Source organism: Geotrypetes seraphini, chromosome 6 (assembly GCF_902459505.1).
Source record: "Geotrypetes seraphini chromosome 6, aGeoSer1.1, whole genome shotgun sequence".
Taxonomy (NCBI): Eukaryota; Metazoa; Chordata; class Amphibia; order Gymnophiona; family Dermophiidae; genus Geotrypetes; species Geotrypetes seraphini.
Genome location: NC_047089.1, coordinates 144,907,657 through 144,924,770, shown reverse-complemented (window position 1 = coordinate 144,924,770; position 17,114 = coordinate 144,907,657). Strand labels below are relative to the sequence as shown.

Here is a 17,114-nt window from a genome sequence, read left to right as displayed (position 1 = left end):
CCTCTTTCCTACCCTTCCATCCAGCATCTCCCCCTTCCTCTTTCTTACCCTTCCATCTAGCATCTCCCCCTTCCTCTTTCATACCCTTCCATCCAGCATCTCCCCCTTCTCTTTCCCACCCTTCCATCCAGCAACACTCCCTTCTCTTTCCCACCCTTCCATCCAACAACACTCCCTTCTCTTTCCCACCCTTCTATCCAGCAACACTCCCTTCTCTTTCCTACCCTTCCATCCAGCATCTCCCCCTTTTCCCACCCTTCCATCCAGCATCTCCTTCCTCTCTCTCCCTCCCTTCCATCCAGCATTTCCTCCCTCTCTCTCCTACCCTTCCATCCAGCATCTCCTCCCTCTCTCTTCCTACCCTTCCATCTATGATCTCCTCCCCTTTCTCTCCCACCCTTCCATCCATCATTTCCTCTCTCTATCCCCACCCTTCCATCCATCATCTCCTCTCTCTCCCCCCACCCTTCCATCCAGCATCTCCCCTTCTCTTTCCCACCCTTCCATCCAGCATATCCCCATTCTCTTTCCTACCCTTCCACGCATCTCCCCCTTCTCTTTCCCAACCTTCCATCCAGCATCTCCTTCTCTTCCCCACCCTTCCATCCAGCATCTACCCATCTCTCTCCTCTCTCGTGGGTACCCTCAGCATCTTTGTCCCTCCCCTGTTGCTATGCTTCTCTAGACCAGCAGCAGCAAAACAATCTAAAACAGTTTTTATATGCGCACTGTTCACTCTGCCAGTCCTCTATCCTGAAAAGGAAGATCATGTCAGAAGGAGTGAAAGACCAGCAAAGTCAACAAGTGGTACATGAAGACCATAGTCCTGGGACTACTTTATGTTGCTTTGCCACCTCTGCTGCTGGTTTGGCAGTGAGAAGATGACAAGAATGGTCCTCTGCCACAGGGCTGCCCAAGTCCTGTCCTCGAGATCTACTGGCAAGCCAAGTTTTCAGGATATCCACAATGAACATGCATTGTGACAGGAATCCTGCTAGCCCTACTAGAAACAGGGAGAAAGTCCCTGTAAGCCTCATTAAAAACTCCGGCAACAAGGCAATGGGGCCTGACAACTTACACCCCAGGGTGCTTAGGGAGTTGAGTGATGTTTTGGCGGAGCCACTGTCAGCGCTCTTCAACCTCTCCCTTAGTACAGGCTGCGTCCCGCTGGACTGGAGGATGGCTAACGTCATTCCACTCCACAAGAAGGGCTCAAAGATGGAGACAGCAAACTACAGACCAGTGAGACTAACATCAATAGTGAGCAAACTAATGGAAACTCTAATCAAACACCAATTGGATAAGATCCTGGATGAGGAAAATCTACGGGACCCCCGTCAACATGGATTTACTAAGGGGAGATCATGCCAATCCAACCTGATCAGCTTCTTTGACTGGGTGACGGGGAAGCTGGATGTTGGGGAGTCCCTGAACATCGTGTACCTGGACTTTAGCAAAGCATTCGATAGCGTACCACACCGCAGGTTGCTGAGCAAGATAGGTTCTATAGGATTAGGTGACACTTTGACGAAATGGGTTAGGAACTGGCTTGGTGGTAGGCTTCAAAGGGTAGTGGTGAACGGCACCCCCTCAGAAATTACGGAGGTGATCAGTGGAGTGCCACAGGGCTCGGTCTTAGGCCCGACCCTATTCAACATCTTTATAAGAGACTTGGCAGAAGGGCTTCGAGGTAAAATAGCATTATTCGCTGATGACGCCAAACTAAGTAATGTAGTGGGCAAATGCACAACGGACGAAGATTCAATGCCCGACAACATGACGCACGACCTACTCCTACTGGAGCGCTGGTCTAGGACCTGGCAACTTAGCTTCAATGCCAAAAAATGCAAAGTCATGCACTTAGGCAACCATAATCCATACAAGACTTATACTCTTAATGGTGAGATCCTAACAAGAACGGTAGCAGAACGAGACTTGGGGGTGATCGTCAGTGAGGACATGAAGGCTGCCAGTCAGGTAGAGCAGGCCTCATCCAAGGCAAGACAGATCCTAGGTTGCATACGCAGGGGTTTCGTCAGCCGGAAGCCGGAAGTCATTATGACATTGTATAGATCCATGGTGAGGCCCCACCTGGAATACTGTGCGCAATTCTGGAGGCCACATTATCACAAAGATGTGCTGAGATTGGAGTCGGTTCAGAGAATGGCCACCCGGATGGTCTCGGGACTCAAAGATCTCCCGTACGAAGAACGGTTAGACAAAATGCAGCTATACTCGCTCGAGGAGCGCAGAAAGAGGGGAGACATGATCGAGACATTCAAGTATCTCACGGGCCGCATCGAAGCGGAGGAGGATATCTTCTTTTTCAAGGGACCCACGGCAACAAGAGGACATCCGTGGAAAATCAGAGGTGGGAAACTACGAGGTGACACCAGGAAATTCTTTTTCACTGAAAGGGTGGTTGATCGTTGGAATAGTCTTCCACTGCAGGTGATTGAGGCCAGCAGCGTGCCTGATTTTAAGGCCAAATGGGATCGACACGTGGGTTCTATTCACTAAGCAAAGGTAGGGGAGGGTCATTAGGGTGGGCAGACTAGATGGGCCGTGGCCCTTATCTGCCATCTATTTCTATGTTTCTAGGTATAAGAAACATCCTGAACAGTTTAGAAATCTGGTGGACAACTTTAGAAAGGAGCCCGTCGCTTTAAGAGTGTCTAGAGCTCAGCTGACACTGAGATTGCAGGGCCCTTTAAGAGCTTGTCTATTCCTGCTAGGAGGGGGCATGGCTTATTGGCGAGGCTCCCATTTACTGAGCTTTCCTTGTCAGAGAAAGGGGTGGAAACAGCTGGAACAAGCAGCTGAACTTAAGCTGGGAAGGAAGCCAAGGCAGTTCCTCCGGGGACTGGGAAATGGAGGAACTGGAAGACAGCCATACCAAGCCAGTCTCAGAAGCCCAAGGCAGTTCCCTTCGGGGACTGGGAAATGGAGGAACTGGAAGACAGCCATACCAAGCCAGTCTCAGAAGCCCAAGGCAGTTCCCTCCGGGGACTGGGAAATGGAGGAACTGGAAGACAGCCATACCAAGCCAGTCTCAGAAGAGGACTATGATATGGAATGTCCAGAGTACTATGCTTTGCCTGACTGGGAAGAACAGCAGATGGACTGTGAGTAGGCTGTTAAGCCAAGCCATTTTTTTTCACTGAAGTTTGCTGGGGACATTGTGGGGTGTACCAGCCATCCCTGTGGTGTACAGGCCAATCTCCTCCCAGCCTGTTGGGGATTCGGCTCTACCCAACAGAACCATAGCCAGAGCCAGAAAAGTGTTTGATTAATGCACTGCTTTGATAGGCCCAGGAGAGGGGTCAGAAGGAAAAGTTTTGGACTTTTGTTTGAAGACTGGACTGAGTCTAAAGCACGGCTTGTGCTGAGGTGGAACTTATTTGTTTTCTAATAAGAATGAACTGAAATCACAGAAGCCTTTTTCTTTTTGCTCGTGCCATTTCTGCCATTGTGTTTGAAGTTTGTTTGCCATTAAAGTGTTTTGCCTTACTCAACCAGGGAATCTCAGTGTGCAATCTGTGGGAGGCACTGAGGGCTATGTTCCACTACCTTTATTCAAACTCAGGGACCGGGATTCAGAAGGGCAATTGGGCCTAGCCAGAATCCTGTCCCACAGCATGAGAGAGATTTGCATACCAAAGAAAGCAGTGTAGGCAAATCTCTCTCATGCAAATTCATTGTGGATATCCTGAAAACCTGGCCTGCCAGTATATCTCGAGGACCAGACTTGGGCAGCCCGGGTCTACCGGGTATCATGTACCTTCTTGTGTACCCCTTGGGGTACACATACCACATGGTGAGAAACTGTATTCTAGGCCAGTGTTCTTCAACCACTGGTCCATGGACCAGTGCCGGTCCACAGAAATTTCCTGCCTGTCCACAGGGCCAGGACGTACATCAGGCCCAAAACAGTGTTCTTCAACTGCCGGTCCACGGTGCGATTGATGCGGCGTTATCTTTGAGCCAGCTTCTTCTTCCTCACTGATTCAGTGCACAAAGCCACGGGCAGTGGCTCCTACGGGCATCCTGCGCCTGAACCGGAAGCCTTCTCTCTGACATTCCAATGTCAGAGGGAAGGCTTCCAGATGAGGCACAGGACATGCAAGGTGCAATTAGTACTATTATGGGGGCAGGGTCTGGGGTGGAGATTGGGTAGAGATGGGTGGGGTTTGGCCCACGATTTAGCCTTGTGTTCTTCAACCGCCTGTCCACGGACCGATGCCGGTCCACAGAATAATTATTTTATTTCTGCCGGTCCATAGGTGTAAAAAGGTTGAAAAACACTGTTCTAGGCCACATAAGCTTCTCATTGACCTAGAGTCATGCCAATTCTACAATATTTTTCTCATGAAACATGAAATATGAAAACAGAATTTAATTTTGTAGTGTCATACATTTTTCAGTAATACATTTTTTTATATCTTGAATTTTTATTATTTTTTTTCATATAAACAGTACATATACCATATCCATCAGTCTTCAACCACTTAAAGGTGCCAAAAAGAAAAAAAGGGTCAAAACCAAAGGATGCTTTCATCACAATATACACCACTAGAGTACACACATCTATACACTGCTATTAAGAACCTAACCTCATAATATCTACTAATACCTGGCACCCCACCCCCCTCCATTTAATTTCATTATACAACCATTATAGTAGAAATGTTTAGTTGCTTCTTCTGGATATTTCCCTCTCTACCCCATCCTTTCCCTCTCCTAAATAACTTTTAAACCACTGAGCTTCATTGTAATCAGTGTCCAATTTTTTGGATGTTTCCCATAATGTCCTTTTCTCTTGTCAACCACACATTCTATGAGGATTAAATGCCATAAGTTGCTTTTCCATTCTTCTTCAGATGGTACCTCAGTAGCCTTCCAATGAAGCGCAATAAGACATTTAGCTGCTGACAACCCCAAGCGAAGCAGACAACTTTGCTACTTCAGAGGCCAATAAACAACTCTATGGATTCATATGCATCTGGCTAACTAGCCATCTCGTCAAGCATGAAGTCAGTCTTCCAAAATGTCTGTATGTGCATAAAGTTCCCACCTGGGTTCCACACCTCCAACATTTATTCAAAATAGAGGAATAAATAATATGCAACCTTTCAGGAGTATAATGCCACCTTGATAATACTTTGTACGCATTTTACTGTATCAAAACACAGGTGGAAATCTTCTGCACCTCTTTACACATTGGCTCCCATTGTTGATCTGTAAATGAACAGCCCAAGTCCTCCTCCATATATGAGCAAGTTACCTTTTCCCAACCCCTTAGGTAGGTGTTCAGCACGACCATAAATTTTCCAAGTGTTCTTGGGGTTACTGGGGGTGACCCTAACCAACCCTGTGTCTGGGCAAAATATTGCAGTTGCATGTATGCCAAAAAATCTCCAGGAAGTAAATTGTACCTCTCCTGCAGGGTCCCAAAAGTACCCAACTCATTACCTTGCAAAAAATCTCTAAAGACTTGAAAATCCAAACCTTCCACCTCACAAAACTCTCCCTTCCTGACACAAATTTCAATTCTCCCCCAATTGCTGCCATTGTGGACATCACCCCCTCTCTACTCCATTTGTGACGCATATTCCCCCATAAACTAACCAAATATCAAACAAAAGGGTTCAACATTTCTCTGAATCTATCCCTATGGGAATAGGAAACCAATATCAAACACTGCACTTCCACAAAAAATTGCTCTAATTGGACCCCCTGATGACATACAGATGTCAACCAATCCAATATAAACTGTAATTGTGCCACTTGATACTACCAGTTCAAATCAGGGACAGCCCTTCCCCACTGTCCTGTAGGGGCCCATAGAATTTTCTTTGTCAATCGAAGTGATTTCCCCCCCCCCCAATAAATCTGAAAATTTTCCTTGTCTAAGCTCTGTATCAGGAGATTAATGCAGCTAGGCCACAATGCCCTGTTGGGTTTAACACTTTAGCGTTTCCCAGTATTAACTGTAAGGATGTAGTAGAAGAGAAACAACCTTGGGCTTACCTCAGCTACGGCCACGTGCACGGCTATCACAACTGGGGACATCACAGTGACACAGAAGCAAATGAGTGTGAATGTCCAATGTGTAGAACAGTTGGCCCTAATGTGCCCTGGTACCTAAATGGGCAATGTTTGAAACAAAAATAAAAGATGCGAAAGGACATTCATTTTTAACATTGCAATCTTACCTCACCATGACAACCAAAGCCCCTGTTGTTTTCTTCTTTTGCTGCTTAGCACTGCACATCAGGAGAAGACTTCTTACATTATCTTGCACCTGCCGCATAAATCTAATCTAATCTAATATTTGTGCATCGCACAAACCTTAAACAGGCTCAAGGCAACTTGCAGTGGGAAAATGATATCTTGGGGCATAGAGGGGAAGGAAAGGGGAAGGAGAAGGACCTAATCATATTGAGCATAAAAATTTGAAAGGTACTTGCAGGGAACATGAAGATATCAATTATCAAAGAGTAGGGTTTTCAGTTTTTTTCTGGAATAGGGTATGGTTGGGTTCTGTTCTAATTATCTCTGCAAGGTCATTCCAAATTTTGACTCCCAGGAAGGTGAGCATGGATTGGAATATTCATCTGTACTGCGAGAGGTGGACCTGCGAGAGCTAAGACCTTCACGATATTTTTTTGTCTACATTTAAAAGCGATATAGGTCTATAGATTCCACATCCCCTAGGGTCTTTGCCTAGTTTGAGCAACACTATTATACCCGCTTTACCCATTGTCTGAGGAAAGGTACCCCCCTCCCGGACCCTATTGGCTACTCGAGCAAGCAGACAACTCAAAATTACCTGAAAATGCTTGTAAAACCTATCGGTGTAACCATCTAACCTCTGAGATTTTTCTGGTTTCTAGTTCTTTATAACCCCTTCAATCTCAGAAGATGAAACAGGCTCACTTAATTCCATCATTTCCTGTGAGGTCACGCTGGGAAGACCTAGTGGATCAAAAAAGCCTCAATTCACTCCTCCAGTGCTCCTGAGCATCCTTGGTACAGCTCTGTATAAAATCTCAAAAAACTAGCCTGAATTTCAGGGTCCATACGTTTAATATATCCCCTGGATCCCTAATCTCTTGAATATTTTGGGACTGCCTTCTCCTAATATACTACACCAACAAAGAACCAGACCTATTCCCAAATTCAAATGCTGTTTCAGTGTTGCTCACAAGTAGTCAACTCTCTCTAACTGGTACTTCTGTAGTTCCACCCATATTTTATTAATTTTATTATTATTATTATTATTTTATATATCTATATAATATTATATTATTATATATTTTATATAATATTTATATTTTATAATTTTTATTAATTTTATTAATACCCCCTGATAACAACTGTGTGTCATCTGAATATATAGTCATTCCCACTCAGCTGCATCATCAATTTCTACAAAATGCTGCAAATTCTCTCATCACAGCAACACTATCCCAAAATGCCTGTTTCATAAATTCCCTTGAATCAAAGGTTGCAATGTATCAAGCGACTCTCAAGATCTTCTACTTGTGCCTGTAGTTCTTTCATGAGAATATCATGACTATGCACGTAGCCCTGGGTCGATTTCACCTCCTCAACCAATTTCACCATGTGGGCCTCTGATATGACACTTATGCGCCTAGCTCGTCAAGTTCAGCTTTTTTAGGGGCATAGTTATCAATATAACCTGCCGTTATCTTATTTTACCACCAACTTGTGCTATTTTGCCACAGGCCCAATTTTATACAATGATCTTACTAATAACTGAAAATGCCATTACCAGTGGCGGCTGTCTTGTCAGGAGCTAATCAAGCTGACGAGTTCTCTGGTTTATGACCGATACATTGGTAAAGTACAAGGTGGAATGGCATTCAGCTGATAGCATGGAGAGATTAATTTAGCTCCAGCCTCCTATTTATGTTGCCACTGATTCTCTGATGAAGCATTAAGTGAAATGGGTCCCATTGGAATCAGGATTTTTCTACCTAGGAATCAGGATTTTCCTATTTAAAAGCTAAGTTATGCGATAAATTGTTATTGCTATTTTGCTAACAAATTAAGTTAAAATCATGTAATATGCATGAGGGTTTTTTTTAAGAACTACGATTACAGCAATGTCTTGTTCAATTGATCAGCTTTGACTGTTTTGAAATGACACAATAGTTGTCAGAGGTCTTTTTCCCTCTTTATGGAATGATTTGATGTTAATAGTAAATATGATCCTATAGGGGGAATAATCTTTTTCATCTCTACTTTGAACATTTATCTTTTGACTTTGATTGTATAGTTTTTATCTTTTTTGTCAAATGTTAATAGTAAAATAACACATCTTAGTGGAAGCCCACATTGATAACTTCCTTCCTTAGTGTTATAAGAGATACGACATTGATGCCGCACTCACAATTTAGCACAAAAAAAAAATCTGCATGGAATGCTATTCTATAAATGGCTTTATTTTGATGATTACATTGGCTTCTAGTTTGAAAAAGATGCTTATTTAAGTTACTGGTGCCAGTTTTTTAAAGTTCTCCATACTCATAAGTTGGAGTATTTCAAAGACTTGTTGCTATTTTATGTACCTAGTCAAGGAAAATTTACTTGTGGTCTTTAGATTAAACAGTTTTAAGAAAACAATATGGTATTGGAGAGCTTTTAGTGTTATGGACCCAGAGAAATGGGATGAACTACCACGTGTAATGAGACATGACGTTTATTTATTGTTATTTCTGGAAATTTTCAAATACTCCTTTTATTTATTTAGGTATTTACATACCACCTATCAATAATAATAAATAATAATTTTATTCTTATATACCGCCAAAGTGATAATAGTTCAAGGCGGTTTACAATAAGGTTATCTAAGTGATTTACAATCAGGTACTCAAGCATTTTCCCTATCTGTCCTGGTGGGCTCATAGTCTATCTAACGTACTTGGAGCAATAGAGGATTGAGTGACTTGCCCAGGGTCAGAGTACTGAAGCTGTAGCTCTGACCACTAGGCTACTCCTTCCTAACCAACTGTTGAAATTTTGTCATTTGTTTTTAGAAGACACTTCTTATTTTTGTCATTTTTAATATAGAACAGAGAAACATGATAGCAGATTAAGGCCAAATGGGCCATCCAGTCTGCCCATCTGCAGCATCTACCATCTCCTCCTCTCCCTAAAAGATCCCATATGCCTGTCCCATGCTTTCTTCAATTCAGACAGTCTCCACCACCTCTACCAGGAGACTATCAAGGGCATAATCAAAACTCCTGGACATCCAAAAACCAGCATAAGGTGGTATTTGAATATTTTGACCACCCAAAATGTTAAAGTGCCAATTTTTGAAACAGACTTTTTGGATGGCTAGCGGGACTTCTAAGCTGCTATATGTTTTGAGTTCCAGTGGATGTGTTGGGAGACATATTATGGGTGGGCTATGGACAGGATTTGGGCAGGCTTAAACTTGGATGTTTTGCAGGACGTCCTAGACAGAACTTAGACATTTTGGGATAGACCTGTTTTAGAAGTGTCCAAGTACTAAAAATCCAAACTGACCAGTAGACAACTGGAGGGATTAAGTAATGTGCCTTCCATACTCCGACGGGACCCGTTTCGCCTCACAGGACACCCTGCGAGTGAGAGAATGCTAATGGAGTGCTCCCCCTGGAACCCTTGAGAAAGCCTCCTGTGAGGCGAAACGGGTCCCGTCAGGCCATAATGTTGGGGCAAGCAATTTCTAAGAATAATAAAGATAAAGATTAAGAATCACTGTGTGTTCTGTCTGGATTTCTGGATTTAAGATAAAGAAGAGTTTCAGCTCTGGAAAGAATTTCCCTACAGAGTGAGGATCCATTTTGTTGCAAGATTATATATCACCTCACTTTCCGTCTTCACCATCCTTCCATACTCCCCCAGTAGTCACTGACCCCCCCTTCCCCCCCCCCCCCCCAATGATCTGAAATTACAAAGACTAGGGGACACTCGATGAAACTGAAGGAAATACTTTTAAAACCAATAGGAGGAAATATTTTTTCACTCAGAGAATAGTTAAGCTCTGGAACGTGTTGCCAGAGGTTGTGGTAAAAGTGGATAGCGTAGCTAGTTTTAAGAAAGGATTAAACAAATTCCTGGAGAAAAAGTCCATAGTCTGTTATTAAGACATGAGGGAAGCCTATGCTTGCCCTGGATCAGTAGCATGGAAGGTTGCTACTCTTTGGGTTTTGGCCAGGTACTAATGACCTGGATTGGTCACCATGAAAAGGCTATTCTTTTTTTTTAATTCTTTATTCATTTTTAAACATACAATAAGGGGTTCATAATAAAAAAAAAAAAAAAAACCCATCTAAAAAGTGTCCTAAATGGCTACTTGGACGATCAAAAAGCCTGATCGTCCAAGTACCCATAACCAAAGCTGGTTTTTAGACGTATCTAAAACCAGCTTAGGCCTTTCCCCTGCCTCTAAACGCACAGAGAGAAAAGAGGCATGTTTAGAGGAGGAGAAAGGGCGGGCGGTGGGCGGGAGGTGGGTCGACCTACACCTAGGCGTGCAGCAGGTATAACCAAAACCTTAGGCAGGTTGCCTAGTCGGCACTTATACCTTTTTGACTTAGACGACATCAAAACAGGTCTAAGTGCCGAAAAAGGGGCCGCTGAGCTGATGGCCGCTGGCGCGATCAGTTCAGCGGCCCGGCAACCTACCCACCCACCACAACCATCGCGGAAGGAGAGATGCCTCATCTCCCCTACCAGGATGCGATCACCCCTCTACCCCAACTGCCGCGACCCGCGGCAGGAAAGATGCCCAATCTCTCCTGCCGCGGGTTGTGGCAGTTCGGATAGAGGAGTGATAGCATCGCGGCAGGGGAGATGGCCAATCTCTCCTGCCGTGATACATCACACTCCCCCCCCGACAATATCGGGGCAAGAGGGAGCCCAAGCCCTCCTACCCCGCCAGCCGCGGCACCCCGAACTGCCAATCTCCTTGATGCGATCACCCCGAACTGCCAATCTCCGCTATGCGATCACCCCGAACTGCCAATCTACCTCAATGCGATCACCCCTCTACCCGAACTGCCGCGACCCGCGGCAGGAAAGGTGCCCAATCTCTCCTGCCTTGGGTTGTGGCAGTTCGGATAGAGGAGTGATCGCATCACGGCAGGGGAGATGGCCAATCTCTCCTGCTGCGATACATCCCCCCCCCCCCCCACAACAATATCGGGACAGGAGGGAACCCAAGCCCTCCTGCCTCGCGATCCCTAAACCTCCCCCCCCTGATTACGGTCGGGCAGGAGGGAACCCAAGCCCTCCTGCCCTGCCAGCTGCGGCACTCCGCGACAACATTGGGCCAGGAGAGAACCCAAGCCCTCCTGGCCCCAGCGATCCGCGACCCCCCCCGGCCCATGTGCTTAAGGTCCCGCTCACAGGAGGAGCCTAAGGCTCCCGGGCCTATTCTGATTGGCCGCGGGGTTTCAGCCACCTGGGCCAATCCGGCCCCATTCCGGAGCCGGCTGGCCTGCCGGACGGGCGGGCTTGGCACCCGTTTGTCCAACCAATGATTTCAGGTACGGGGAAGGGGGGTGGGGGTGGGAGGGTCGTGGGGTCGACGGGGGGTCGCGGGTCAGCGGGGGGGCTGATCGGGGGTTCAGGGTGGCGGGCGTTGGGGGGAGGGGGATTGTGTCAAGGGCAGGAGGGCCTGGGATCCCTCCTGCCCGTATTGTAGTGGGGGGTGGGGGATAGTGGGGTCCGCCTGGGCAGGAGGGGTTGGGCTCCCTCCTGCCTGATCGTGTAGGGGGGTGGGGGGCGAGAGGTTAGGAACGCTTGGGCTCCCTCCTGGCCTGATCGTAATTGGGGGGGACCCCGCGGGGCAGGAGGGCTTGGGCTCTCTCCTGGCCCAATGTTGTCGCGGGGTGCCACGGCTGGCGGGGCAGGAAGGCTTGGGCTCCCTCCTGCCTCGATGTTGTCGCGGAGTGCCGCGGCTTGCGGGGCAGGAGGGCTTGGGTTCCCTCCTGCCCCAATGTTGTCGCGGAGTGCCGCGGCTGGCGGGGCAGGAGGGCTTGGGTTCCCTCCTGCCCGACCGTAATCAGGGGGGGAGGTTTAGGGATTGCGAGGCAGGAGGGCTTGGGTTCCTTCCGGCCCCGATGTCGTGGGGGGGGGGTTTGGGGTGGATTCTGTAACCGGTGTTGTTTTTGACAGACACCGATTACAGTCTCCAGCTTTTAGGCGAAGGACTGGCTCCTCCTTCGCCTAAAAGCCCTTGTGTTGGACGTTTTGGGCTTAGGCGTTTTTTTGGTTCATTATGGGGTATAAGTGTAGACGTCGTTTGGATACAAGTGTACACGTAGTGGTGGTCTGGGTGTTTAAACAGCAGAATGTAGAGGCAGGCCATTATCAAACCAAGGACGTTTGTTTTGGTTAATGACACTTTCCCTGCTTCTGCTTTCAACGTTTAAGGTCTTAGGCCAAAAAGGGACTTAAGACGTTTTTTTTTATTATGCCCCTCCACGTGTATCCATGTGTTAAAACAAATTAATCATAAATATATCACTTATAATCATCAAGAGTACAAATAATATGCTATTATCACCCACCCTTCCCATTATATAATCAAATACATTGTACCATATATAATAAGATAATAAAATTACCCCCCTCCCCCCTCATAATTGAACCTGTAAATTTAAGGGAAAAGATGTCATCTAATCAGTACAATATTTTGTTAATGGCTCCCACACATCTTGAAATTTCCTAAAACACCCTCTCTGTATTGCAATAAATCTTTCCATTTTATATATATGACAGAAAATTCCACCAAAAATTATAATTTAGTCTATTACAGTTCTTCCAGTTATAAGTAATTTGTTGAATGGCAACCCCAGTCATTATAAGTAATAATTTGTTATTATTTGAAGAGATCTGTCTTTTTGCTCTCATTGCCATACCAAACAGCACAGTGCCAATGCCACAGCACCAATGCCACTGGATTATCTAATAAACAATTAATTTGGTCCCAAATTGATTTCTAAAAAGTCATAACAAATGGACAATAGAATAATAAATGATCTAAAGTCCCTGCTTCAAGATGACAGTGCCAACATTTATTAGATTTAGAGCTATCCAATTTTGTAACCGAATAGGGGTCCATAATGCTCTATGTAATAGAAAAAACCATGTTTGTCTCATAGATGCTGACACTGTACATCTCATCCTCCAAGCCAAAATTTGTGTCCATTGAGTCGCAGAAATTTGATGCTTGATTTCAATGCTCCAAATGTCTCTCAGACCAGTGTTTGGTTTCTTTTTAATAAGTCCAATTAACAATTTATACCAATGGGCAGCCTGGTGACTCAGGAAGTCCGCCTGAAAGCATAAGAACTTCATACTATATTGATCATTAAGGTTTTTCTACTCAGGGAACCTCGCCTGAATTGCCTGCTTCAATTGCAACCATCTAAAACTTTCTGATTTATTAAGGCCATATTTATATTGCAACTGTGAAAAGTCAAGCAATTTACCATTAGAGATAACATCATCCGATAAGCGTATTCCTGCTATCATCCAATGCTTCCAGGCGATCTTTTCTCCGCCAATTTGAATCTTGGAGTTTAGCCATATAGATTGATTTGTAGATTTGTAAATTGGAATAATTGTTAAATTACTTACATAATGCAATGTTTTCCATGTATTAGCTAATATTCTGTTATCTTTACTGTACCTAGGCATTTTGATACTGAGCACATGACAAAGGCGTATGGAGACAAGAGTTGCCATTCTAACCACAACCAATCTGGAAGTTTTTCCATAAGCTCTGGAGGACCCAATACATACCCTAGCACAAAATATAGGATTGATGATACCTATAAAAATTGGGAAAATTTACCCCTCCCTCTGAAATTGGCTTTTGTAAAGATACCAAAGCAACTCTAGGAGTTTTATCCAGCCAAATAAATTTTATAAGAATGCTATTTAATTTTTTATAAAAGGACCCCTGAAAATAAACCGGCAACATACCCATCTGATAACAAACCACAGGCAAAATCATCATCTTAATAGTTTGGACTCTCCCCCACCATGAAATATGTAAAGGATTCCATTGCTCACACTGTACTTGGACCACTGCTGTTCAATGTATTTATTAATGACCTGGAAACGGGGACGAAATGTGAAGTTATAAAATTTGCGGATGACACTAAACTCTGTAGAAGGGTCAGAACTACAGAAGAGTGTGAGGCCCTACAAAGAGACCTAAGCAAACTGGAGGAGTGGGCAAATAAATGGCAGATGAAATTCAATGTAGGGAAATGCAAGGTCATGCATATAGGGAGAAAGAACCCGATGTTCAGCTACCAAATGGGGGGATTAGTATTAGAGGGAAGTAACCTTGAAAGAGATTTGGGTGTACTGGTGGATACAACAATGAAGTCAACGGCGCAATGCGCAGCAGCCGCGAAGAAGGCGAACAGAATGTTGGGTATTATTAAAAATGGTATTACGACCAGAACGAAAGAAGTCATCCTGCCGTTGTATCGGGCAATGGTGCGCCCGCACCTGGAGTACTGTGTTCAGTATTGGTCACCGCATCTTAAGAAGGATATGGCAATACTTGAGAGGGTCCAGAGGAGAGCGACACGAATGATTAAGGGCATGGAAAACCTTTCATACACTGAAAGATTGGAGAAGCTGGAGCTCTTCTCCCTGGAAAAGCGGAGACTCAGAGGAGACATGATAGAGACCTACAAGATCATGAAGGGCATAGAGAAAGTGGAGAGAGACAGATTCTTCAAACTTTCAAAACATAAAAGAACAAGAGGGCATTCGGAAAAATTAGAAGGGGATAGATTCAAAACAAATGCTAGGAAGTTTTTCTTTACTCAGCGGGTGGTGGACACCTGGAATGCGCTTCCAGAGGATGTAATAGGGCAGAGTACGGTACTGGGGTTTAAGAAAGGATTGGACAATTTCCTGTTGGAAAAGGGGATAGAGGGGTATAGATAGAGGATTATTACGCAGGTTCTGGACCTGTTGGGCCGCCGCGTGAGCGGACTGCTGGGCACGATGGACCTCAGGTCTGACCCGGCAGAGGCATTGCTTATGTGCTTATGTGCTTATAATTCTGTTATCTTCTGTAATAAAGATTTTTCATTTATTTTCATTGTTTCTTCCAGCGTATTTTTAATCCAAATGCCTAAATACTTTATTCCATCCTCTTTCCAAAGAAAGGGAAATGAATCAAACAAACCTTTTGTACAGTGGATATTAAGTGGAAGAATTTCTGATTTACTCCAATTTATCTTGTATCCTGAAAATTTTCCAAATTTCTCTATCAATTCAAGTAAACAAGGAATGGTTGTCTCAGGATTTCTCAAATATAGCAATATATCATCCGCATAAGTAGAGACCTTATATTCCCGATCTCTACGAGGAATACCCTGTATCTCCTTCGCTTGCTGAATAGCTAATAACAAGGGTTCCAATACAATATCAAAAACCAGAGGAGATAAGGGACAGCCTTGTCTAACCCCTCTCTGCAACCTAAAGCCTTCTGAAAAATTATTATTAATATACAGTTTCGCAACAGGGAAGCTATACAATGCTTGAACCATTTGTATAAATCCTGAACCAATACCAAACCAATCCAACGCTTGATACATGAAGGTCCATTCAACTCGATCAAAGGCCTTCTCTGCATCCAAGGATACAGAAAAAGCCGGATCATCTAAGGCTTTTGATAAATTCAACATATGCAAGGTCAGCCTAGTGTTGTTAGAAGAATGTCTTTGAGCAACGAATCCTGTTTGGTGCATAAGAATATAAGAACATAAGAAGTTGCCTCCGCTGGGTCAGACCAGAGGTCCATCGTGCCCAGCAGTCCGCTCCCGCGGCGGCCCATCAGGCCCATGACCTGTAATGTGATCCTTCTCTAAGCCCTTTGATCCCTTTTATCCTTCTATCCATATTCTGTCTAAAACCTATCTCTACCTCTATCTGTATCCCTCAATCCCCCTATCGTTCAGGAATTTATCCAATCCTTCTTTGAATCCCCGTAGTGTACTCTGTCCTATCACAACCTCCGGAAGCGCATTCCAGGTGTCCACCACCCTCTGTGTAAAAAAGAACTTCCTAGCATTGGTTCTAAAATTGTCCCCTTTCAGCTTCTCTGAGTGACCCCTTGTGCTTGTGGTTCCCAATAATCTGAAGAATCTGTCCCTTTCTACCTTCTCTATGCCTTTCATGATCTTGAAAGTCTCTATCATGTCTCCTCTGAGTCTCCTCTTTTCAAGGGAGAAGAGCCCCAGCCTTCCCAACCTATCTGCGTATACCTTTTATCATTTTCATCGCTCTTCTCTGGATCCTTTCAAGTATCGCTATGTCCTTCTTGAGGTATGGTGACCAATACTGGACACAGTACTCCAGATGTGGGCGCATCATCGCATGATACAGCGGCATGATGACTTCCTTCGTCCTGGTTGTAATGCCCTTCTTAATAATACCCAACATTCTGTTTGCTTTCTTTGAGGCTGCTGCACATTGTGCCGTTGATTTCATTGTAGTATCTATCAGCACACCCAAGTCTTTTTCAAGGTTACTATCCCCTAGCATTGATCCCCCCATTTTGTAGCTGAACATCGGGAGTTTTTTTCCTAAATGCATGACCTTGCATTTCTCTATATTAAAGCGCATTTGCCATTTACTTGCCCACTCTTCCAGTTTGTTTAGGTCCCTTTGTAGGTCTTCACATTCTTCCATGGTTCTAACCCTGCTGCAGAGTTTGGTGTCATCCGCAAATTTTATAGCTTCACACTTTGTCCCCGCTTCTAGGTCATTTATAAATAGCAGCAGCGGTCCGAGCACCGACCCCTGGGGAACACTGCTCGTGACCTTCCGCCAGTCCGAGTAGAAACATAGAAACATAGAAAACATAGAAACATAGAGTAGTGGCCCTTCACTCCAACCCGTTGCTTTCTGCCTGCCAACCAGTGTTTAATCCACCCGTGTACGTCCCCTTCCACCCCGTGGTTCCACAGTTTCCTAAGAAGCCGCTCATGGGGTACCGTGTCAAAGGCTTTTTGGAAGTCGAAATAGATGATGTCTATGGGTTCTCCTTTGTCCAT

The 17,114-nt window shown here is 44.8% G+C and overlaps 1 protein-coding gene across 2 annotated transcripts in view; it reads right to left on the bottom strand.

The window, feature by feature from the left end:
* The window catches only part of NPAS2 (neuronal PAS domain protein 2), a 363,736-nt gene that overhangs the window by 274,250 nt on the left and 72,372 nt on the right, over positions 1-17,114 (bottom strand). The window lies entirely within an intron of this gene.